Source organism: Pelmatolapia mariae, linkage group LG14, assembly GCF_036321145.2.
Source record: "Pelmatolapia mariae isolate MD_Pm_ZW linkage group LG14, Pm_UMD_F_2, whole genome shotgun sequence".
In the NCBI taxonomy this organism is placed as follows: Eukaryota; Metazoa; Chordata; class Actinopteri; order Cichliformes; family Cichlidae; genus Pelmatolapia; species Pelmatolapia mariae.
In genome coordinates, this window is record NC_086239.1 from 34,620,620 (window position 1) to 34,645,593 (window position 24,974).

General features: G+C 39.8%; 1 protein-coding gene across 1 annotated transcript in view; it reads left to right on the forward strand.

Moving 5' to 3' along the window:
* The window catches only part of gpr4 (G protein-coupled receptor 4), a 55,021-nt gene that overhangs the window by 814 nt on the left and 29,233 nt on the right, over positions 1-24,974 (forward strand). The window lies entirely within an intron of this gene.

Below are 24,974 nucleotides of genomic sequence, written 5' to 3' on the forward strand. Positions count from 1 at the left end.
GAACCGTTCTGAGTGCAGTTTATTGTGTGCTGAAGCAGACTGGGAGCGTTCTGTAATGAGTTTATGAACTTTAAAGGGGGATGCCTGTACTAGTAAAGCGCGTAGCTCATTTATCACCCCTAGCAGAAAATGTCTCAGTTGTGCATAAATGAATAATAATATTGTCCTTTTTCACTTTAAAAAGGACAATGGAGAGTCTGCGTTAGTTTGTATTACAGTACCAAAGCCTGCTGTTCAAATGACAAAAATCACACAGAGGTTACATCTAATGCAAACAGACTGCTTCTAACAGAGAAAATAGTAGATTGGTCCTTAATTCATGCATTCTTCTGCCTACTTAGGATCTTTACAGGAAAAAAGTGTGTTGAGGCGACTGCTGTGTTATATAAATAAACTTCAATTAAACTCAATTGAATCTGTCACATGCAGATGATAACAAAAGAAAAAAAACATAGAAGTGTCAGAGTCAGAGGTGATCTGAGTACAGCGTGCTGTAGTTTCACCTTTGAGTGTTGTGTGTGTCAGTCTGAAATTCACTGCTTATAATTCTTATCATTTAAAAGAAGAATTTGAGGATTTAATCAATAATCTTCCACTTATTGTAGTGTATCTTAGAAAGGACAAGAAGCTATGAAACTATGAGGATGAATGACCAATGATGAATTATTGATTTATGCTAAGCGTGATGAATGATCTTCACATGCGGAAGTGATTTTCTCGCTCAGTTCCTGAAAGGTATCCCTACTTTGTTTTTAATTGAACATTTCGAGATCAGCTATATACATTTACAAAAATATCTGTGTATAAAAATCTACAATGACTTCTGCACTTTCATTAGACACTCGAGCAGCTGAGCCATCTCAGGCAGAGAGAGGGAGAGAGAGACACAGGCACAGCGATCTCGGAGAAAATGTCATCCTTCACTAGGATGCGGGGAGATGTTTCGATGGACCTTACTGGTCTTTTTTTAGTCGAAAATCGAAACCATGAATCCTCTGTTCCTCCTGAAGAATTCCTGTTTTCTACTTCTACAGTTGTAATGTTAAAATCAATAGGATCTCATCTTCTTCTCCCCTGTGTCTGCACCGCCCCCTCCTCCCCTGTTTTCTCTTTCCTCGGTGAAGATGGATACAGTCAGTCTGTCCCTCTCTTTCACGTATTTCATCTTTCCCTCTTTTTCCTTTCCTGATTTCCTGCTTCACTGGCTCATTAACCTAAAGTGTATTACAAAGCAGTGAGTGGGAAATTACATTTATTTTTAAATGATCCATTAAATTTAAATGCAATTCTCCTTCATTTCTGTATTGGTGCATGATTTAAAACATTGCAAGTAAACATCCCCTCCTCATTCTTGACCCCTGTCACCTCACTGGAAAGATAATCTGTGCAGTTTTAGCTCCGACCTTCAAGGCAGATGGATGACTGTGGTTAGCCGAGCGCCAGCTTTACTTACCTGAAGTTCCTTTTTCCACCACTTCACGCTCTCTCCTTTCACCCTTAGTCCAGATGGATCTCTCCTCTCCTTCCTTCTTCAAGGTTTCATTAGAAGTCAGATTTTGATGTGACCTTTAAAAAACACTCTGAACAAAAACCCACTTATATCTGACTTTTGTCTTCAGTGTGAAATTGTTTAATAGGGATTCAGTCCGGGTCAAATGACTCTGCAGCTGTCACAGATATTAGCGGTTCCAGCTCAGATCAGCAATGATAGAAACATGACACCCAGGTTTTGACCCCCTTTTCACGCTGTGATGGGCGTTCATGTTGTCATTCTGTCTTAACTTATCCAACTCTGTCATCTCAGCCCCAAATTCCATCAGTCTCCATTAAAGCAGCAAACTAACATTGTTTAGTCAGCACTGAAGCTGAAGAGACTAAAGTAAAAAACACCAAAAAAGTAACCACAGTAACACTATCAGTGGACTCTATGTGGCTCAGTAGAGTTTACTGATCTTATTTTCAGTTTGTTTGTGAGGTTAACACACAGCTGAAAAACAACCGTCTAACCCATCTTGTGAATATCTTTTACAAATTAAAAAAAGCATATCTGGCACACCTGTCAGTGCACGTGTGCCATAGTTTTTATGATTGCCAACAATATTTAGTTCACTGGATGGATTAAGATTGGCACAAACACAGTGTTTGGTGCTTTTAGGGTTTAGAGTATGGGCTATTCTTCACTTTTCCAACAACTCTAGCAAGTCACAGCTTTCACTCATCCTGTGTAAAATGTCAAAAGAGGATTAAGAAAATTGGATTAGGAAATGTGATTCAAGTAAAGGTGATGTGAGACGAAGAGCTGAGAAATGAGTAGACAGGACAGAGTTTTTAAAGGACAGGAGAAACAAAACTGAGATTAAAGTAGGTGAGGTCAAAGGGAGTGGAAAGTGGAAGATGGATGTTAGGATGAGGACAGGAGGATAAAAAAAGAACTTCAGAGGAGGGTTCATGTGAACGAGATAGCAGTGAAGGTGTAATTGGTCTCCAGAGGAGCTCTGATAAGCAGCACTTAAGAGCCTTTGTGGTTAAGTAATCACTGTGATTAACGGCTACAGCGCTGGAGAACGACACTAACAAGTAGCCTGACTGTAGGATCGACACCCACCGTGGTACATTATCACATTATATTGAAACATAACAGTGTTGTGGTGTAGTTTCCTCTCCAGTTTTTTGCAATTTTCTGAAAAGACTTAGACTTAGACTGCATTTAAATCCTCACTTCAGATCCTGCGTGGATCTGAAGTGAGGATTTAACTCTTATTTATCTGAGTTTGTGGATCATCACAGAATTGCTTGGTCATTGCTTCATACTTCATTTTATATTTACATATTATGTGTTAACTATCTTGGTACAACATCTTCTCTGGCTTCTTTGGCCCCACACTTACTGCTTTTTCACACATGCACAGAGAGGAGGAAGTTTGTTCTGCTCCACCAGCATTTGACAGCATTTGTCTGCAGTGCTTGTGTGGCAGATTAGAAGTGTGTTTCCATGCAGTGCTATTATCCTGTGAATAGCTTTTAGCACATCCAACTGAACAACTACCCACCATTATGGGCCAGTTATGTGTTGGTTATTTTTACAAATGGGGTAAAATTAACTGGCAGGCAGTGGAATAAAGCCTTACTTTATTCCTCTAATGGTGGGCGTTTCCTTTAATGATACAACATCACATGAAAACTGTTAATAGAGTCAGTGTGCAGCTGACATACTAAAATGAGGTAAAAGATCATTAATGATGAGACCAACAGTTTGAAAACTTATGTGTCTTGCTATTTAGAAACCAGAAAGGTCAAGATTTTTTACCCTCTATTAATGTCATGTCCTGGGTCGGTGACCCAGTGTTTTGTGTTATTGTTAATCTTTGATTTCATCATGGTTCATCATTTTTGTTTATGGTTCAGTATTTCTAGCTCTCTAGTTCTTCTTTGTTTTGTGATTTCTAGTTCTTGGGTTTTGTTCCTGTGGCCCTCATGTTTAGTGAAAGTTCAGTTCTGTCTTCATGTTTATTTTCTTGCTCCAAAGTCAGTCGTGTGTCATGTCGGAGTTTGTCACTCATGTCTCTGTGCTCCGTGTTCAATCTGTTGAGTGTCAGGTCCATGCCTGTCGTGTGTTTCCTGTTTTATTTTGATAGTCCCTGTCCTGTGTGCAGTGCGCCTGGTTTTGCTTCCCTTGTCTCGTTGGGTCTGATTTGTCCCAGTTGTGTTACCACCTGTTCCCCATCCTCTCGTTGCCCTCATCATGTTGTGTTTTTCCTCTGTGCTTCTGGTAATGTTCTGCTTCTCTGTTTCCTGGTTTTGTTTTCTAGTTTCTCAGTTTTCCAGTTTAAGTTTTGTGTTTCTAGTTTAGCTTTCCTGTATTTCATTTTTGAATGTTCTCCTGCAAGAAAGCTGCTGCTTTTAGTTAATTATTCTCTCTCCGAGTCCTGTGTTGGGGTCCTAGATACAGCAAACCCTGACAATTAACCTGATTTTTTATGTAGGCTTATATACTGATGCTGATGATCTACTTATTGAATAGGGGGAATGTGTGCATGCAAAGTTTTACAGTGTTTATGTGCTTTGTGAGTGAGAGTTGGGCAGGATGGCTTTTATACTATGTTTACATCAACCAAGGAGGCGATGTTTCTGGTAGTGTTTGTGTACATGTGTGTCGTCATGTCTGTAAACATGATAGCTTTGAATAAATCAATGTTAACAGTCCATTAAAATTCGTCTGACGTCCACCAAGATATTCTGATTTACTGGTTGAAAATTGACATAAAGCCTTATAACTTAGAGACCATGTTTCTCACAAGTGTGGTGTGCATTGTCAACACATTGAAAGGACTGTATAAAGATTTAAAATGTGTCACATGTGACCTCTGACCTCTCCTTCAAGGCCAATATCTTTAAAGAAAGTCTTGCCAAGAGAAAATGACTGAGCTGCCTATTAGTTAAAAATGTTCTGAATATAATATTATATAATAAACACAATCAATACAGATGATCCATTACCTACTCTACATAATGTTTGTGTAATCAAAATAAATGTGTCATGCTAGGCTAAAGTAAATACTGCCCAGAGAGTGAGCTCTCTTGCACTCTCTCTTACGCTATTGGATATTTTTGTATTTTATACCTTTGTTAGCTGTTTTAATGCTCCGTGTATCTGCCCATGGTGTGCAGATGCAATTCAGGAAGTAGCTAAATCAGTTACACAGCATCTTTTCTCCCATGAGATCAATTTTTGTGCATGTTCCCTGACAAAGAATAAAACTACAACTAAAGTATAAGCGAAGCATTTTGTGCTGTTTGATCAACACTTAAACCAACATTATTATACAGACAATCAAAAACTTTTTAGAATACAGACAATAACATGTGAGTTTGTTTACTGGCCACGATGTACAGACTGAACATTTTCGGTAGATAGATAGCAACCTTTGGGTTCACAGCGTGCCTAATTGGACGATTGTTCTGGAGATCGCATGTGCCACGATCCTGGTTTTTAATTAGGGGGGTGACTCATAAACAAGTGTGTGTGATAGTGCTTTGTATCACACCTATAAATCCACCCACTCTCACCCACGCTGAGAACGGTCCGGTGCCACGTGTAGCTACTTGTTTAATTGGAAGTCCCTGTGCAGAGTGTTGTTTTTGTGCCAGTGCAATTTGCTGCACTTTTGCTTTTGCTTTCCTGTAGTCAAGAGCTCATTTGCAGGAGCAACAACACCTATGACTAATTTATGCTTTGTTGGTTGTCAAGATAATTATTTGTCTGTTTTTTCACAGCGTATCGGAAATATCAATATATCTTTAAGCAATAGAGGGTTTGTAACTTGCGTTACTCATTTATTGAACAATATTTTAAATATTAGCTCATCCAACATTAGTGGTTTGCCATTTTACTGCCTCATTACTTCATCAACTAAGTGAGATGAATTAGATGCAGCCCATTATTTTCAAATTATGAAGATAAGGGCAAAAATTTAATAACCCTTAACATAATTAGATATGGGACAAGAATTAATATGGTTATAAAGTTTTGTGTTAGAGTTACAGAATTTCATTCTTTTGGAAATCTATGCAACAAAAAAAAAAAGAAAGGAAAACGAGATAAAACTTTATTTGCCGTTCTTATTGGTGCTGTCTTGTTCCTTTAAACCCTGTTTGTGGTGAGACTGGTCTTGTAGCCCTGGGTAAATATGAATAACTCGAATAACCACTGAAGTTAAACCTTGTGTGACTGGCCTGGTGTGTTCTCAGTTGCTTTAAGAATAGTACCAGGGAATATTGCATGACTTGCATCTGCATAACAAAACATTCGTTGTTAGAAGGTGGTTACAGTGAGGGATCCATCTTGTATTAATAAAAATGCAGTTTTCCCATGCACCGCAGTCCACACAAATGAGACTTATTATAGGCCCTATAGTGTTCGTATTTTTTACACACTAAACTCTGGTTATAGTTGTTGGAATGGTCACTGCTTGTATGACTTGTGAAATCAACACAGTGTCACAACTCACAAGTACAGTCTTTTTGGAAACAAGAAGTGTTTCATAGAGTTTTTAGTACTCTGCAGAATACCTAATCTTTTTCATGTGTTGCAATCATTTCCATTTGTGCCATTTGGCAATCATTTTGTTCCTGCATTTATAAATTGCAGAGACAGACCAGCTTGCAAACCCATCCCTTGTGCAGGTTACAAAAATTTGAACATATAGAGCACGGTGAAACAAAAAGGCAGGAATAACAACACAACACTCTGACATAGCTAGTTTGAAAAACCTTTTCGGGAAGGCCAATGTTTGAGTAATGATAACTTACCCATAACCCTAACCCCTAACGCTAACCCTGCATTGGGTAAACAAAGGTCCAACTTGGATAAATAAATACATTTTCAAGGCCACATACAATTTCATGTTTGTCTGGCCAAACAATGACCATCAGGGCATCAGGGCAATGCTTTGGCTAGTCAAAAATCCTGAGAGTGCTGTTGCAGTTATAGAAAAACACGCTGTTATTTAAATTTTTCAAAGACGAAAATAATTTTTAGGCCTTAAAATGCATTATTACTATTTAGACTGGATTTCCTGGTTCCTGTTACATTTCATCAGAAGCTACTGGCATCTCAGATAACCTCAAGCTGTCTTTAGTATCTGTCCTGATTTGCTTTGTGAATAAATGCTGTTTGCTTTAGCTTTAGCTGCTTGGTTAGGGTTTGGGAAAGATCAGGGTTTGGCTTTTTTTTATTCTGCATGTTTAAAAATGATGCTAGCTTCTACATTACAGACCAAAAGGAACTAAGGGGTCACATAAGGGGTGTACATAAGTGATAAGAATAGGATTAGACCTGTGTTACAGTACTGATGTTAAAGGACACACTGTGGATATCTCTGACATGCAAAGGGTTTTAGCAGAATGGCAGTGTCTTGATTGTTGTGTTTTGATTTTATCTGCCAGCACTTCAAACAGAAGCCCACCACACACAAACCACTGTCCTGTTTAAACCTGTGTTGTGTTTTGTGGTGTTGTGTTGTGTCTCCAGCCATTTCCACTAAGTGAGGTTGTTCCAGATCACGCGTTACTGAGTGGCAGTTCAAGTTTGTGGCTCCTTTTTTTTAAATGGCAAAAAAAGACACCCTGGTATGTACATATTTTGAAGGCCTTCCTGGAACATTGCTCTGTGAGTTTAGTAACGTAATGCAATGGAGCGCATCTCTGTGTGTCGACCGAGAGGGAAATTTAAACAGAAGAGAGGACACACAGACACAGAGTTTCGATGTGTGTGTTTGTGTCTGACGACACTTGTAAATGAACCAGGTTGTGCTGAGGTCACTGCTGTCTGTCAGTAAACACTGTTAGCCCTGTTAGGCAGACACACACACCTTCACACACATACCAATGTTTCCGCTGAGGAGACAGCAGCACCTGTGGCGAGCATTAGAGCAGTTTCAGATGGTCGATAACCATCTAACCATCACTCCGTTTGTCCTTTTTTTCCCCATTAAATGTCGAGCTCTCTATCCACTTGCTTCTCTTCTACAATATCAATGCCACCTCTATTTCTCCTCCATTGTCTTTATCTCCTTTTTCCCTCTCAGGTTAACTTTTTCCGCTCTTTCTTCTTGTTCATCTTCAGCCTCCTGCATCTCTTCTATCGCTCTATCTCTATCTTTTGTCTGGATAACATTACCAAAAACCCTTTTTCTAACCATTTAGCCGTACCCACTTTCTATCTCTCATAGTATCTCTTTATCTTTTTCCACTTCTCCTGTCTCCCCCTTCCAGTTTATTCAGCTACTTGTCTTTCATTTTCTGTTCATCAATAGTTTTCTTCTTACCCCTTCTATTTTTTTCTTCATGTTTCTTAATTTCAGTAACTCATATGATCCTGACTTTCAGCAGTTGGGTTACCTGGTGTACTGTTAGTGTTTACAATTCCAGTGATAAATCCACGATGTCTACTTAAAGACTCTATGGTGGAATCAGTTAAAGATGCTCAAAGTGGATCTTTGTAACAATAGACAATCTGATGATGTCAGAAAAATTAAAGTGCAGGAAAGGAGAAGCTCTCCCTCTCTGAGTCACTTTGTTTCTTTCTCATTTTCCCCTGTCTCTCCAAGGTTCCTCATCAGGTCTGTGGCTATTGATTGTTTTAATAATAGATTACCAAAGATGATCAGATGAAACTCTAATGATACCTGAGGAAAAAAAGTAGACTGTAGCCAGTTTACAAAAACAGAAAGAGGCCCAGAGATCAAAATAGAACACATAATGGATGAATGATGTGCCTATATGGACAGGTTTAGGTTTATATTTTATGGGAGGAAGGCTTGTGCATGAGCATGCTCTCATTTTGTTATATAATATGAATGCAAAATGCAGGTGCCTCTTGATACTTTGATTTTAAATGTTTAGTTAATAGTGTTTGCATTGATTAGTATCTGAGAATTGATTTTTGGCAACCCTAACTGTTACAACTCTAGCAGGTTTCGCGTTGTGTAGGTGTGTCCTGAGGAGCCAGTGGACAGCTGGCTTCATCCAGCAATCAGCCACACAGCAGTATATAACCTTGTGAAGAGCTTCTCAGTCAGTGTTCGGACTAGTCTTGGCTGGTGACGTTTAGTGGCATATTCTGCTTATTTTTACTAAGCTTGGTGGTTTCTTTGGGCTGCTAGTGAGTAGCAGGTATTTGCTGGCAGCAGAAGCATACCTTTTAATTTGGTTAACCATCTCTTTTGCCTATCGTTAGGATATTTTAGTTTGTGGATGGCTTTTGTTTAGTTGAAATAGTGGTGTTCCCGTATCGTTATTCTTTTTAATAAAAATCTTAATTAAACAATTTGCTCTGTTTGGCTTCGTCTTTTCCTGATCATACCATTGTTCCTCCTCTCAGAGCATCTCAGAGCAATGAAAGCAATAGCTAGGAGTAGCTGTTCCAGCATTCTGGTCTCCAAACAGTTCCTGACAAAGACCAGGGATTCATTCACAATGTGCACAAGGCAAGCAGAGTTAAGCCTGTTTCCAGAAACAACAGGCAACTCCAGCAACAAGATGGCAGATGCTTGTGTTAGATTTCGCTGGATATAACACTACAAACAGGGCTTGCCTTGCTTGCCCTGTTGGAATACCATCCATTCTAAGTATCATAAAGGAGGATTATCGATGATATGTCTGCTGGCAAATGATTTGTCAATCACAAGAACGTGTGGTTCTTAGAGAATGATTAACAGAACACAGCACTTTGACATAGCTAGTTTGAAAAACCTGTTCAGAAAGGCCAATGTTTGAGAAATGATAACTTACCTGTAACCCTAACCCCTAACTCTAACCCTGCATTGGGTAAACAAAGGGCCAGCATGGGTAAATAAATACATTTTCAAGGCCAAATACAATTTCATGTTTGTCTGGCCAAACAATGACCATTGGGGCATCAGGGCAATGCTTTGGCCAGTCAGAAATCCTGAGAGTTTACCTTAGCAACTCCAGCAACAACATGGCAGATGCTTGTGTTAGATTTCACTGGATAAATCACAACAAGCAGGGCTTGCCTTGCTTGCCCTTTTGGAATACCATCCATTCTAAGCATCATAAAGGAGGATTATCGATGATACATCTGCTGGCTAATGATTTGTCAAATCACAACAAGAACATGTGGTGTCATAGTAAATGCACACCTTTTCATTATATCTGGTTTAAAACACCAAGGTTATGATACAAAGACTTCATAAACCAGTGAGTGAAGTCATGCTAGCTATTTCTATATGTATATCTTTTATATCGTCAGTGGATGGAGCTTTTAAGCTCAGGCTTTTATTGTAGTAAGAACCAAATCTGGGTAATCTTCATGAAGGGATCTTCAGTTATATTAATAACTTAAAGGTGGTTGTAAATTTATATAATAGTAAGTTACTTTTTACCCTTATGTCCCTATGCTTCATTATTGACTTGGTATAGACATCTTTCCCAGCGTTTCAGTTAATCTTTTAATTGACTCCAACCAATATATTGGCTGACATTAGCTTTGTAGATATTTAGATATAACATTTATAATGGCCAGTAAGTGAAAATTTAAAAAGTAAGAAAGAGATTAGAGAAACACGTTTCAACCATGTTATGAGAGTTGATCCTGCGTTGTTTGTCCATCATTAAAAACTGCGTGTTTCGAACACTACAATAACAACAGTTAGCTGATCTGAGTCAGCTAGAGCATCAACAAGTAACTCACAACTTGCTGTAACTGTAAAACAAGTTTATTTTTAAACTGCACTTATATATTATTTAGTAAAGACTCAGAAATAACCATACATGACATAAACCTTATGTCTTTGGCAGCAGGTTGTCTAATTTTATGTCATGTACTTAGATCTGAGGGGAAAAAAAGCTTTTTAAGACTTCTACATATCACTCAACACCATGAACTTCAATAGAATTAGCCAATCAAATGAGATGAGGCACAACAGGAAGTACCTGAGGAAATAACCGCGTACTCGCAGCCCACCAATGTTGGCAAACACATAGATATCGAAACTAGTGTAGACCTTCACTGACATTATGCTTTCCCCAAACACTTGCTAAACAACTTTTAGCCAACTTTTATTAACCTATTTGAATATCAGTTTACCACTGTGACACAGGCCAATGTGTCTTCATTCTCCATGTCTAAAACCTTGGTCCTCGTAATATGCAAATGAAACAAAATCTTGATATAGCTGAAAGATTTAAAGTTGACTGAATCTGTCAGGTAAAGTTTGGGATTTACAAAGTGTCTGGTTGATAATGCTTATTGCAAATAATTTTTTTCTATATTCATATATTTATTACTTTATGTCCTCTATATGACATTATTTAAAAATTTTGTTTACATAGAGAGGCATGGCTTCCAAACTAAGGCCCCTTTGTGTGTGTGTGTGTGTGTGTGTGTGTGTATTGTAAGCCAGCCATATCTGTCATCACTCACATACTCACTCATTTACACACCCACACATACTCTCGACTCAACAGAAATTCAGACAGTCATACATTTGTGAGTGTGTACTTGACAAACACACACACACACACACACACACACACACACACACACACGTCTGCTTTGCTATTCTCGTGGGGACATCCCATTGACATAATGCTTTCCCTAGTCGCTTACCCTAACCCTAACCATCAAAAATAAATGCCTAACCCTAACCCTTACCCTAAATCTAACCATAACCTAATTGTAACCCTGACACTAAAACTACATTTTGAGCGTAAAAAATGCCTTCAACCCCGTGGGAACCCGTACACACACACACACACACACACACACACACACACACACACACACACACACACACACACCAGGCCTCAGTGGGATTAGTCTGACAGGCTGCCTCAGAAATGAGTGGAGGTTTTCTGCAGCCTGTTATTAAAACTGCTGACACCTCCACATCCAGACCTCCACTGGAATATCATTTGTCTGAGGTACACTGAGCAGTCAAGGACTTAGTTTACAAATCATCATGTCACACCAGCACAGTGCAAAACACTCCCAGCATACTGCAACATACTGCTGTGTAGAAAACAATGTGAATCTCATTATTAGGTGCCTGTTTCCATACTGTTGTGGCAGAAACATATTTTTAAAAGCACATCTGCTAATTCAGATGGCAGTTGATCAATGGTAATTGTAGGGTAATTTCCAATAAACCAAGTTCAAGAAAAGGGAGTCTATGGCTGACGCGTGTTCCTGGTTTCCAAAAGAAATGCTTCCAGTTGCATTTTGATTTGAAGACTGTTTATTTATTACAAACCGAGGATGTAACAATGAACTCCTTCCTAAAAAGCATGAAAGTTCCAAAAAATAGCAGTAATCCAGAAGTACCTGTGCACACGGTCAGAAAACCGTGAGACTCCTAACCTCTCTGTCCATGCTCCTCCCCTTCCCTCTCACACAGGGTTTCATGCTACTATTGCACTTACATACTTAAAGTGAGAGGTACCCCCTTTAGGTTCCAATCCCAAAACAGTAACTTAAAATTACTTTATGTAAACACATATATTTTCACATTTATTAATCCTGACTTATGTAATGAATCTATGAATTATAAAACAAACATGAACTCAATTGTAAATAAAAATATAAAGCAGATGTCTGGCGCTTACATTACCGGCCCCTAATTGTTCTAATAATGTATTGCCTTAGAACAATTACCACATTTTTAACTTTACAAACTTAATATGAACCACGTTTAGACATATCCAATGTTCAAACACATGACAAAATGTTATTTACAGGCAAATGAATTGTCCAATACTTTGCCAATCAGCTTTGCAAAGTATATTAAGGCTGGTTTCTGTCCATTTCCAAAAGAACAGATGAAAAGAATAAGAAAGAAAAGAAGGAAAGAGAGAAAGAAGGAAAGAGCCAGAGGTTGCTAGCACATGACTCATCGTAGGGGCTTAGTCTTTACCACTAGCCCATTCAGATTCCACAAGCAGACAAATCTTGGTGATGGGTCTGTCCAAAACATTAGTCTTTGTCTTAATCCGGACTCGGTGAACGAGACCCTTCTTGTCTGGAACTGTTTTGATGATCTTTCCCATAATCCATGAGTTTCGTGGTGCACAGTCGTCCACAAGAAGAACGACATCTCCTTCTGCAAAGTTTCTTGATGCTGTGGCCCACCGCTGACGTTCTTGAAGCTGAGGTAGGTATTCTTTAGTCCATCTCTTCCAAAAAAGATTGGACATATATTGCACCTGTTTCCATCTACGTCGTGAGTAGAGGTCATTCTGGTCAAACAATCCTGGAGGCAATGAAGGTTTTGCTTTCAATAACAAAAGATGATTAGGTGTCAGAGCCTCCAAATCATTTGGGTCGCTTGATGCCCTGGTGATTGGTCGGCTGTTGATGATTGACTCTGCCTCACATAAGACTGTATGAAGGCTTTCTTCTTCCAGAACTTGTTCTCTCACAGTAGAATTCAACACTTTTCGTATTGATCTTATCAACCTCTCCCATGCTCCACCATGATGTGAAGCAGTGGGAGGGTTAAATGTCCACTTAATTCCATGCTGTTGAAATAGATGCTGAAATGGTGAGGCGTTCCAGTCAGCAATTGCTTCCTTCAGCTCACGATTGGCAGCAACAAAATTCGTCCCATTATCTGAGCGAATCTCCTTCACTTGTCCTCTCCGTGCTATGAAGCGCCGGATTGCATTTATGCATGAATCTGTGTCTAATGATGAGGCCAGCTCTGTGTGCACTGCACGAACCGCTAAACAAGTGAATATGACACCGTATATTTTTAAGATGGTTCTTCCACGTCTTACTTCAAATGGGCCGAAGTAGTCTACACCAACCCGGGTGAAAGGTGGATCATCTGGCAACACTCGCTCTTGTGGAAGATCAGCCATCAGTTGTTTCCCAACTCTCCCATGCAAGCGACGACATTTCACACACTTTGCGATGATCTTTCTAATGGCTGTGTTAGCACTTGGGATCCAAAACTTCTGTCGCAATTCAGAGAGCATGTGATTGCGCCCTCCATGACCAGTTTCTTCATGTATCTGTTGGAGGACTAAGTCAGAAATGTGAAAGTCTCTAGACAAGATAATAGGCTGCTTAGCGATTTCCGGCATAGCTGCCCAGCTCAGTCTTCCACCAACTCTCAACAGATCTTCCTGTAGTACAGGGTTCAGTTTGTATAAGTGGCTATTGCGCTTCACACTTTGTCCCTTGTGTAGAGCTGAAACCTCTTCCGAGAATTTCTCCTTTTGGCAAAATCTGATTATATCGAGCTCTGCTTGATTCAGGTCTTCCACTGAAATTTGTGTAGGCTTAAAGCTTGTCCTGAAACTGTCAATCTGACTTTGCATCAGCTGTCGATCATTGTCTAAGCTATTCTCCACACTGGTTACGCATAGCTCTTTACGTTTTTGACAGAGACTCCAAAGTAAGGCTTTAAGTTTCAGGAACCACACCACCGCTCTTTTCAACTTCATCCATGATGAGAAGTAGTTTATCAGTCTCTTGAATGGAGCAACATTTTCTTCCACCTCTATCTTGTTTACTGTGGCTTTCTTGATCTCAGGATCACCAGAAGTGATTTCCGAACAATTCAGTGGAATGTTAGGCCAAAACTCTACTGGACTGCGAAGAAAATCTGGTCCAGACACCCACGTTCTGTTCCTCATAAATTCATCTACTCTTTGCCCTCTTGAGGCGCAGTCCGCGGGATTCTTGTCTGTGCTGATGTATTTCCACTGTTCCACATCAGATCCTTTCAGAATAGCTGCAACTCTGTTTGCCACAAACGTACGAAAACGCGTGGTCTCATTCCGGAGATACTGGAGCACCACCGTACTGTCTGTCCAAAACACTGATTCTGCAAGGTCCAGTTGTAGCTCTCTTCTCAGGACACTATCCATCCTAATGGCTACTGTAGCAGCAGTCAATTCCAGACGGGGTATGGTAGGAGGCCTGAGAGGCGCCACTCTGGACTTGCCCATCATAAATGCACATTGTGTCTCATTGCTCGTGTTACGCATGAGTAGGTAGCTGACTGAGCCATATGCATCCTCACTTGCGTCTGCAAAGTGATGTAGTTGTGCAAATACATAATTTCCAAAATCTTTGGGCTTGAAACATCTTGCAACTGAGAAGTGTTCCAAAGCAGGAAGGCTGGTTAACCAGTCAGTCCACTGCCTCTTTATGTGCTCAGGTAAGTCGTCATCCCACCCGATCTTCAATCTGCACAATTCCTGCAGGATAATCTTTGCTGGCAAGACCACTGGTGCCAAAATGCCTAATGGGTCATACACTGATCCAATGACAGAAAGAAGTCCTCTTCTTGTGAATGGGTGATCTTTGATGTTGATTTTAAATCTGAATGTGTCTGACTCAACACACCAATTGAGACCAAGGGCCCTCTCAAGTGGAAGTTTGCCATGATCCAGGTCCAGGGTTTTCATTTCTGCTGCCAGTTCAGACGTTGGGATGGAGTCAAGCACCTTCCTTCGGTTGCTCACCCATTTGTTGAGACGGAAGCCTCTGTTGGCACAGATTTTCATTAGATCTTGACACATTGATATAGCTGCCTCCTCCGTAGCGACAGACTTGAGACAGTCATCAACGTAAAAGTTCTGCAAGACTGTTTGAACAACTTCAGCTCTGAACTGCCTACTCTGGTCTTCAGCACACTTCCTCAAAGCAAAATTGGCGCAACTGGGTGAGGACGTGGCCCCAAACAAATGCACAGTCATCTTGTGCTCAGTCAAAGCTTGATTGCAGTCGCCACCTGCCCACCAGAGGAACCTGAGTAAGTCAGAGTCACCGTCCGGCACCTTCACCTGGTGAAACATTGCTTCAACGTCTGCCATAATTGCAACAGGTTCCTGTCTAAATCGTATGACAACACCAATGAGACTGCTGGTCAAATCTGGACCCTGAAGAAGTTGATCGTTCAGGGATGTGCCCTGATAGGATGCTGCACAGTCGAACACAACTCTTAATTTCTGCTTCACAGGGTGGTACACGGCGTGATGGGGTATATACCACACTTTTCCTTCTTTGTGCGCCAGTTCATCATTTGACAGTTGTACTGCATAGCCCTTTTTAAGAAGGTCTTCCATGAAGTCTGTGTACTCTTGTCGAAAGCAGTCATTCCTGAGAAATTTAAGCCTCAAGTTACGTGCTCGTTGTTCGGCGACTGAGCGATTATTTGGCATGTTGACCAATCTGTTCTTCAGAGGTAGACATATTGTATAGTGGCCATCCATCAGTTTTGCAGATTCCATGACCATGTCCATAAACTGATGGTCCTCTCTTGACATTTCCGCTTCATCATGTTTTCCTCCCTCTGGAAAATCCACCATGAACTGTTGAAGCCACAGGTTCTCTAAACGGATCACTGATATGCGGTTTGCAATAGCCTTGGCTGCGTTTCTCTTGTCTGCATGACAGCCCGTTTCTCTCAAAGGTCCATTCACAGTCCAACCTAGCTTGGTTCTTACAGCATACGGTCCATTACCTACACTGCTTACAACCTCCCATGGCTCCATTGCTTTAGGTACATTTGCTCCGATAAGCAATCCAATGTCAGTCTCAATTCGAGGCAGTTTTACTTCTTTAAGGTAAGGCCACTTTTCGAGATCCTTCTGTAGGGGTATGTTTTCTTTTCCTACAGGTATTGTCCTTTGTGTGAAGACATCTGGCAGATCAATAAAGTCGTCACCAGATAAACTACTGACCTCCAAGCCTGACACTACATGAGTACAGACATGTTTCTCTTCATTCATAGTTTTCAGTAGTATGTCAGTTTTCCTTCCAGTGATCTTCAATTTGTCCATTAATGTCTCTGTACAGAATGTGGCAGAGCTTCCTGGGTCCAAGAAGGCATAAGTCTGCACTACTACACTTCCCTTTTTGGCTTTGACCTGTACAGGAACTATTGCAAGTGTGCAGTCATCTTCCCCGGCCCCAGTTGGCCCACAATCCTCAGACTCTGCACAGACAAATGCACTTAAGATCGTTTGACTTTCACTGTTCTTAGTTTTCTTCTCTGTGTCAGCATCTGTGTCCCTTTTCTTGATATGCAACAATGTATGATGAGCAAGAGAACATACCTCACAGCTCACCTTTTTCTTACAAAGTTTGCTCATGTGACCTTGCTTCAAACAGCTAAAACACAGTCCTTTGCCTTTCAGAAATTCCAACTTTTCGTTGTGTGGCTTGCCCTTAAACTTACCACACAGGTCTATGATGTGCCCACCGTTACAGAACAGACATGCCTGTGGAGTGGGTTTCACATAATTTGTGTTTTCCATTGGCTTTGCGTCTTTCTCCTGATTGTCCAATGGTATGGCACTTGTGGTGAATGACTTCTTCATTACAACCCTTTTCTGATCCTTGTTATTGTTTTGTTTAATGGTGAATGGTTTAGCAGTGGTGCTATCCTTTATGTCACCAAAAACAGGGTGAAGTGCAATTTTGGCTTGTTTATTAATAAACTCCACCAAATCCTTGAACTTGACTCTTCTGTCGCCTCGCTCTTGCATACCACATACAACAGTTCTCCACCTTTCACGTAACTTGTATGGAAGTTTCGCTACAATGGCGTTCAAGCTTGCGACATTATCAAGTTCCTCCATGTAACTCACTTCAGCCATGGTGTTACAGCAAGCTGTCAGAAAGAGAGAAAATGCATTTAAAGCTTCTGCATCTTCTGGCTTGATAGGTGCCCAGTTTGAGACCTTGTTCATGTAGGCTACAGCAATTTTGTAGTCATTTCCAAAATGCTCTTTAAGGAGCTGTTTAGCCTTGTGATAGCCTACATCTGGCTTCATATGAAGGCAGCTCTTTATTAGCTCTTTCGGCTGTCCATTAGTGAACTGCTCTAAGAAGTAGAGGCGGTCCTTAGGACTTTCAGTGCGAGACTCTACTCCATGCTCAAAGGCGCTTACAAATGTATTGTAATCTAGAGGATCACCACTGAAGGTAGGGATGTCTAAAGGTGGCAACGTCATCATTTTTTGTTGTTTCACCATCAGCTCCGTTATATTATTCTGACGTGTCATGACAGTACAGAGTGTTTCAACTGCTTGCTCATCTGCTGCAAAATCCACTCTGGACTGCTGCGTACCAATAGGGTGATTTTGTAAAGGCATGAATTCCCCATGTCCATTTTCTGTGTTGGTGACTGGAGTTTGACTTACAGGTAATGGTATGAATCCAGAATCAATAGTCGTTGGGTATGCAGGACTCACATGTGACGAGCGCTCATTTTCAAAATTCTCTAATACCTTTAATTTAGCATCAGAGGCGGCAATAGCAGTTTGCAGATCTAGCTGCTCTCTTTTTGCTTTCAACTCAGCTTCCTGTCGTTCAAGCTCTTGTTTTTGTTTGAGAGCTGTTGCTTGTGCGAGCAATGTGGCTCTCTCCATTTCAGCTTTGAGGCGTACTGAGGAAGCAGTGGACACTTGGCTCCCAACGGCTGACCTGCGCCTCCTGCTTTTACTGCTTAATGCAGCGGACATCACAGAAACACTGTCGGAAGGCTGGATGTCTGCATCACACTGTCTAGCTTGCTCTGTGCGCTCCTCAGCTGCTTTAACCCACGTTTCCACATGTTGCATAAATCCACGAATACGACTAGCATTAGGTTCATACCAAGAACTTTGGTCCTTTTCAAATTCTTCTTCATGCATTAATAGTCTCAAACTATCATTTATCTTACACAGTTCTCCAAATGAATCTTGGTAGTCTAAACGCAATTTCTGCTTAACAGCATTCACGTTAGCATCATCTTCCATTAGCCGTTCGAGCTGAATGGCTTGGCTAGTTAGGTGGCCTAGCTTAGCCTTTCTAGACTGGGTCAACCTGTGCAGCCTTTCCTCGACAGCCTTTTCTGTCATTTTTGATTCTCTTTTTCCACACACTAGTTCTTCATCACCCTCATGCATTATGACAAATTTCCACAGTAGCAAAGCTTGTTTTCACTGCTTACCGTGATTCTTCCTCCAAGTAGGCTATTACCTTCAATCCACCGTGCACGGCCATTCGTTGCTAAACATGATCCTTTTCAGTATTCCTTTTCCCAAAAAAGGAGCAAGAAGGTTTTCTGACTAAAATGTAGGGTAATTTCCAATAAACCAAGTTCAAGAAAAGGGAGTCTATGGCTGACGCGTGTTCCTGGTTTCCAAAAGAAATGCTTCCAGTTGCATTTTGATTTGAAGACTGTTTATTTATTACAAACTGAGGATGTAACAATGAACTCCTTCCTAAAAAGCATGAAAGTTCCAAAAAATAGCAGTAATCCAGAAGTACCTGTGCACACGGTCAGAAAACCGTGAGACTCCTAACCTCTCTGTCCATGCTCCTCCCCTTCCCTCTCACATAGGGTTTCATGCTACTATTGCACTTACATACTTAAAGTGAGAGGTACCCCCTTTAGGTTCCAATCCCAAAACAGTAACTTAAAATTACTTTATGTAAACACATATATTTTCACATTTATTAATCCTGACTTATGTAATGAATCTATGAATTATAAAACAAACATGAACTCAATTGTAAATAAAAATATAAAGCAGATGTCTGGCGCTTACAGTAATGTCTCTACAATTATCCCTGATGCATCTAAGTGTATGTGTGCCAGTGCGTCAGAAGTAACCATTAATACTGTTTTGTCTCAACACCAAAATAGTGTTAATGGTGCAAATAGTATTACTGAGGAGTTTCAATATCAATAAGCACGGGTATCATTAAAACCCTTCTGGTCCTGATTGATAAGCCGATAGACTACAAGTGTTCAGCCTTAGAGACACACGTAATTCATTTTATCTCATGTATTGGATGTAGTCTCATGTTAATTATTTGTGTATTCATGCAGACACACAAAACACTTACTGCATGTCTGAAAACAAATTAACAAGCTCTGGTCATCTGATCAAAGCCAAATTTGTCCAATAAGGCTCGATGCGGGAGGGATCACGGGAAAATATGGCACTTTTAATGAAGTCATTAATTTTCCCTGCAGGGTGTCAGGTCAAGCCTACGAAGGCTCTGAAACATGGATGGCTGCATGAGCACTCAAGCATGAAATGAATAGCCAAGATTAACTACCTGCAGCCTTCAACTTTCTCTCCGACTGCTTCAGGGTCTGGACTGCATTTCTTTTTACTAGTTTCTGCTTTTCTGCATTCCTGTCTCCTTCTTTTCCTCCTGAATGTGCACATTCAGTTCTTTTCCCCCTGCAAGGTGAGGATATTTGTCACAAATGTGCCACATGTGCTCAGTTGTATTGTCTATATTAAAACATTAGTAAATGAATGGTTTTGAGAAGTATTTCCCCTTAAAGCAATTTTTAATAAATTTAGTTCAATCTTCTGAGGGATGATCAGGTTTGTGCATCAAAAAGTTGGAAGCTTTCTGTTTAGTTGAAAAAGAGGAATGTGGCAATATGTGATGTAAAAAAAAAAAATATCATAAACTATTTAGCCTAACCATTTTCGATGGGTTAATTTTGATTATTGCTGATCTATCCATTTCAACCACGTTAAGGAACCTTGGAGCATGTCCTAGCTATCATAGGGTGAAAGTTTGTTGTTTGTTGTCATTGTTGTCAAAAATGAATATTTCCCCTCTAGATGCATAAATTAAACACTTGCTCTACTAGATGTGTTGATTTCTCTTGAGTTATCTATGTTGGCATGGTGTAATTCATAAATGCAAAACTTAAATTCCCCACTCAGTGTGTTGTGTTTGTGTATGGAAAAATACAAACCCACTTTTATCAAGAGAGAGACATTTGGTTTCCTCCATGAGTCAATAAATCATCCAGATACACCAGGGCAGTTTTGCATTTGTAATACAACAAAGTTTACAAGTTCACTTTCTCATGGTGTGAACCAGACAGCATTCTCTACCATGTTTGTCAAGTAGCATGGTACATTAGGCAGGATAGATGTCCTGTCTAAAAGTTTGTGTTTTTCAGTAGAATCTCAAACATGTTTTGGTTTCTAGTTGTTGTTCCACTTTAACAGAACCAGCAAAGAAGCCTCACTTCACTACTAACTCCTACTTCCATTACAGTAAACCTTTATGAAGGGTCAAATAAATGAGTCAGTGAAAGCACTAACAGAAAATATGGAAAAGGTTTCTAGAGAATTGTTGCATTATTCATTAACATACAAACCAAAGTACACAAAGGATCAAAGCTTCTGTTATTGTATCCAGTTCACCTTCGATGAATATCTCTTTGTTTGATTTTATAGCTCGGTGTTGCTGTAAACAGGCTGCTGGTCAGCAGAGGGCTGTGGATTGAGTTTTTAGGCTTCCTGGAGCCTCACATAGAAACAGCAAGTGAAACCTGTGGGTGCAGAACAAGTTCTGAGCTCTACATTTAAAAAAAAGTCTGTGTCAGTAGCCACGCCCCTTAATTGTTAGTTATTGAATAAGTGTGATATAAACATACTGTACATACAATAACAGTAACCACATAGTGTAGAATCCTTTGACCAAAACCGAGAGATAATGCATGCTGTTATGGTAATGAGTTTGTCTCTTAAACCATCATTTACAAAATGAACATCACACTGTACTTAATAAGACTTTAAACTAGCGATGGAGACTGTACAGTCACCAGGAAAGGCTGGATCCATATTTCAGTATGGTTCATGAAGCCAAAGGGCTGGTTCCCCATAGACTGCATATATAGTGCTTTGAAGAAGAATTTGCCCCCTCCTCATTTTTTCTCTTTTTTGTGTACTTGTCTCTCTTAAATGTTTCATATTATTAAACAAAATTTAATATTATTCAAACACAACACAAGTAAACATAAAATGTAATTTTTAAATGATGATTACCTTTATTTAGGGAAAGAAAACTATTCAAATGAACAGTACCTTGCCCTATGTGAAAAAGTAATTCCACCTCTTGGTAAATCATAAACTCATAAAGCAAAATATCATAAACAATTGATCCAAAAAACCCTCAAACAACAGATGAACAGAGTTAATGGAATCTATCTTAAAAGGATTATAAAGTCATTTCTAAGGCTTGGGACTCCAGCAAACCACAATAAGAGTCAATATCCACAAATGGAGAAAGATTGGAACAGTGGTGAAGGATCCCAGGAGTGGCCGGCATACCAAAATTACTCCCTGGAGTGCATTAACGACTCATCAAGGAGGTCACAAAAGAATCCAGAACAACATCTAATAAAATGCAGGCCTCACTTGCCTGAGTTAATGTCAATGTGACTGAACAATAAGAAAGAGGCTGGCCTAAACAAAAAGAAGAGTTCGAAGACCAAGAAGTAAACCAAGGTTTGTCTTATATTTGACAAAAAGCATCTCAATCATCACCAAGACTTCTGGGAGAATTTTGGGTGAAATGACAAGACAAAAGCGGAACTTTTTGGAAGGATTGGATCCCGTTAATCTAGCATAAAAAACACAGCATTTAATGGAAAGAAATATCATACCAACAAGTATGTTGTAAAGCCAGTTGAAATGCTTTAGCTTGACCTTAAACAGGCCATTCATGCTCAAAAACCTTCAAATGTGGCTAAAAAAATCCAATTCTGCACTGAAAAGTGGACCAACATTCCTTCACAGAGATGTAAGAGGCTCATTGCCAGTTACCACTAATGCTTGACGGTAGTTCTTACTGCTAAGGGTGGCACAAGCAGTTATTAGGTTTAGGGAGCAATTACTTTGTCACACACTTGTATTTACTTGGGCTATCTTATATTTGGGTTATCTAATATTAACATTTATTAAATCTTTTAAAACACATAAGTGGAACAAATATGCAAAAAACCTAAATCAGGAAATCGGCAAATACTTTGTCATAGCACTGTAAAAGATGAATGTAGCTCTTGTGTCAACATTAGCGTTTTGGCCATGTTGGTTATTTTGCAGCCATTTAGAGCTAAGGGTGGCGTGATAATGTGCTAGCTTATGCTAACATGCTTAGCTAACTATACAGGTGTAGTATACAGACATACAGCACATATCTACCTTGTAATTAGTGTTAAATACAAGACTACAGTACTATATAAGACTTAAATAATATCATTGAATTCACCAAATTTTAAGCACAAACCTCTTATACAGTGTTTGACTCAAATTATCGAAGTTGAGATCGAGGCCTAGCGGACAGCTACCAGCTACACCCCCTCTGTACCTCCAGCACACATGTCAGTGATAAAGCCCATACAGGGTTGTTACGATGGAGTAAACAATTCATAGCTATCAAAACCGTTTATGTACTGGCCTGCATTTTTGTGTCTCTGGTAAGAACAAAACACGCAGCTTGTTGATGTCTTTTTAATTAGAGTCAGTTCAAACACTGCAGTTTGAAACATCACAGACTTGTGCTTCAGACATATGGAATGTTTCTTTCTCTGCTGTGAATACTTACCTCTGTTTTTCTGTCATTCATTTAATCTTTGTTGTTCTTTTAACATCTGTGTGTAAGTGTTGTTGTTTTTTCAGCATACATAGTGAGGTATTCTTGTTTTACTTGACAATGCCTGTGAGAGAAATTGACAAAACTCACTGCCCTTCTGTTTCTTGCTCTCTCAAACACATTACATATGAGCACAGTTAACCAGGTGAGACGACCACATGACGAGGAGCGTGGGCCCTCAGGCTTCAGTCTAATGACTCAGCACGGCAACTGATGACGGGCTAGAAGCTGTTATCATGCGGTTGTTCCTGGTTGTTGTTCTTTGCTGCTCTCAGCAGCGCTGTCATCTTATCTAACATGTATTGTGGTGACAGACGCCATGTTCAGAACGTGCCATAACAGCAGCACATCCTGTTCTGATTATTATTTTCTCTCATATTGTAGTTGTGTTTGCTCATATGTAATCGTTATGAGTCTCATTGATGATCTGTTGTGAAAAAACTGACTCATTGAGAGAGTTTCATTTGTTTTTTTGTTGTTCTGGTTTCTATCAACAAGAGTCAGGATAGTAACATACAGGATTATTAGGATTTCTTCCTCAGCATCAGCACTATGAATTGAGTTGATTTTACATACTTTATAAACTACTTATTAGTTGCACAATGCAGGTAGAATTATTAGCACTATTGATTTATGTAGATGAATGAGGATACTTGTGTGGCTCTCACCACTAATTCCTACCAATGCAGTCCTCCTGTTTATCCCAATTTGATGCATCGCTTCCTGTTTAATAAATGTTTTTTCTCCAGAAAACAACTTTTTCACATCAGCAAATGTAAAAGCATTTAATAAGTGGATAAAATCAGAATCACAGTATTCATTGACTGACTGATTGTTTTTAATCTACATGTTTATACATTAATACTAGATGTTTGTTTGCTTCTTGTTTTTTTGGGTTGGATAATTACTGTCTGCGTGGCATCCTGAACACTGGGCCTCCTTCAAGAACCATACACACAATCAAATTCTTGATCTTCTACTTAGGTGAAAGTGATCCAGACTTATTTGATCAATTATATACATAGATACACAGCAGTATGAGGAATATTTTAACTTTAATTTTCTTAACTGTTTAACTATTTTTGGAGGAGGACTAAAAGTTACACCAGTTGAGGTTAGGCAGGAGGCCTGGATATGTTGCCATTTCATCATAGGGCTAACACAGTGAGAAACAACCATTAAGACCTAGTACCAGTGTACTATCACCAATTAACCTAACATGTGTCACTGTAAGAAAAACCCAGAGCACCCAGAGGACATGCAAAATTCATTCAGCAGGTCCCGGGCTGGTGTCCAACCACATTCTTTTCACAGCGAAGCAATTGCTAACCATTCCACGACTCTGCTGTCCCACATTTAAGGGCCCATTACACCCGCAATTGTCGGCCTCAGAATGGCAGCGCATGCCAAAGTGACATTATATCTGATGGTGCAAGGTATACTTTGGTGTCATTTTGATACGTTGTGCACCTCCCAATTCTTGGAACCTTGTGCGGGTTCCACGCCTCGTACGCCCTAGCTGAAGACACAAGTGTGCAATTGTTTCGATTTTTACTACAAAAATGTACTAGAGCAGACTCAGACTCCCAAATTATATGGACGATACTGCAACAGCATAAAATATAAGACTTCCTGGGGAAATCTATTAAAAAATCTATGCTTTCTACTCCTTTACCTTCACTGACAATTTGGAGAATACTAGACTGCACTGAATACCCATGCCCTCAGTGCTGGTATAAATGGTGACAGGGCTGTTTTTTGTGCCCAATATGATTAATGTGGCAACTTTAATGAGCCCGTTAGGCTGTTATGCTTTAATCAAAGTGATTTTGCTTGAAATATAGTGCAAAAACAACTAAAATAAATTAACTACACAAATAAAGCTCCCTTATTCACAGTTTTCGCAGAAAACTCTGCATATTTGATTTTGCAGATTTTGCAGGATGCCCTTCATGGTGCAAACCCAAAGGAGTTTCTGTCTGATCACATAAACCAAATAACTGTAATGCAAATTGGATGTTGTTCGATAAATCTA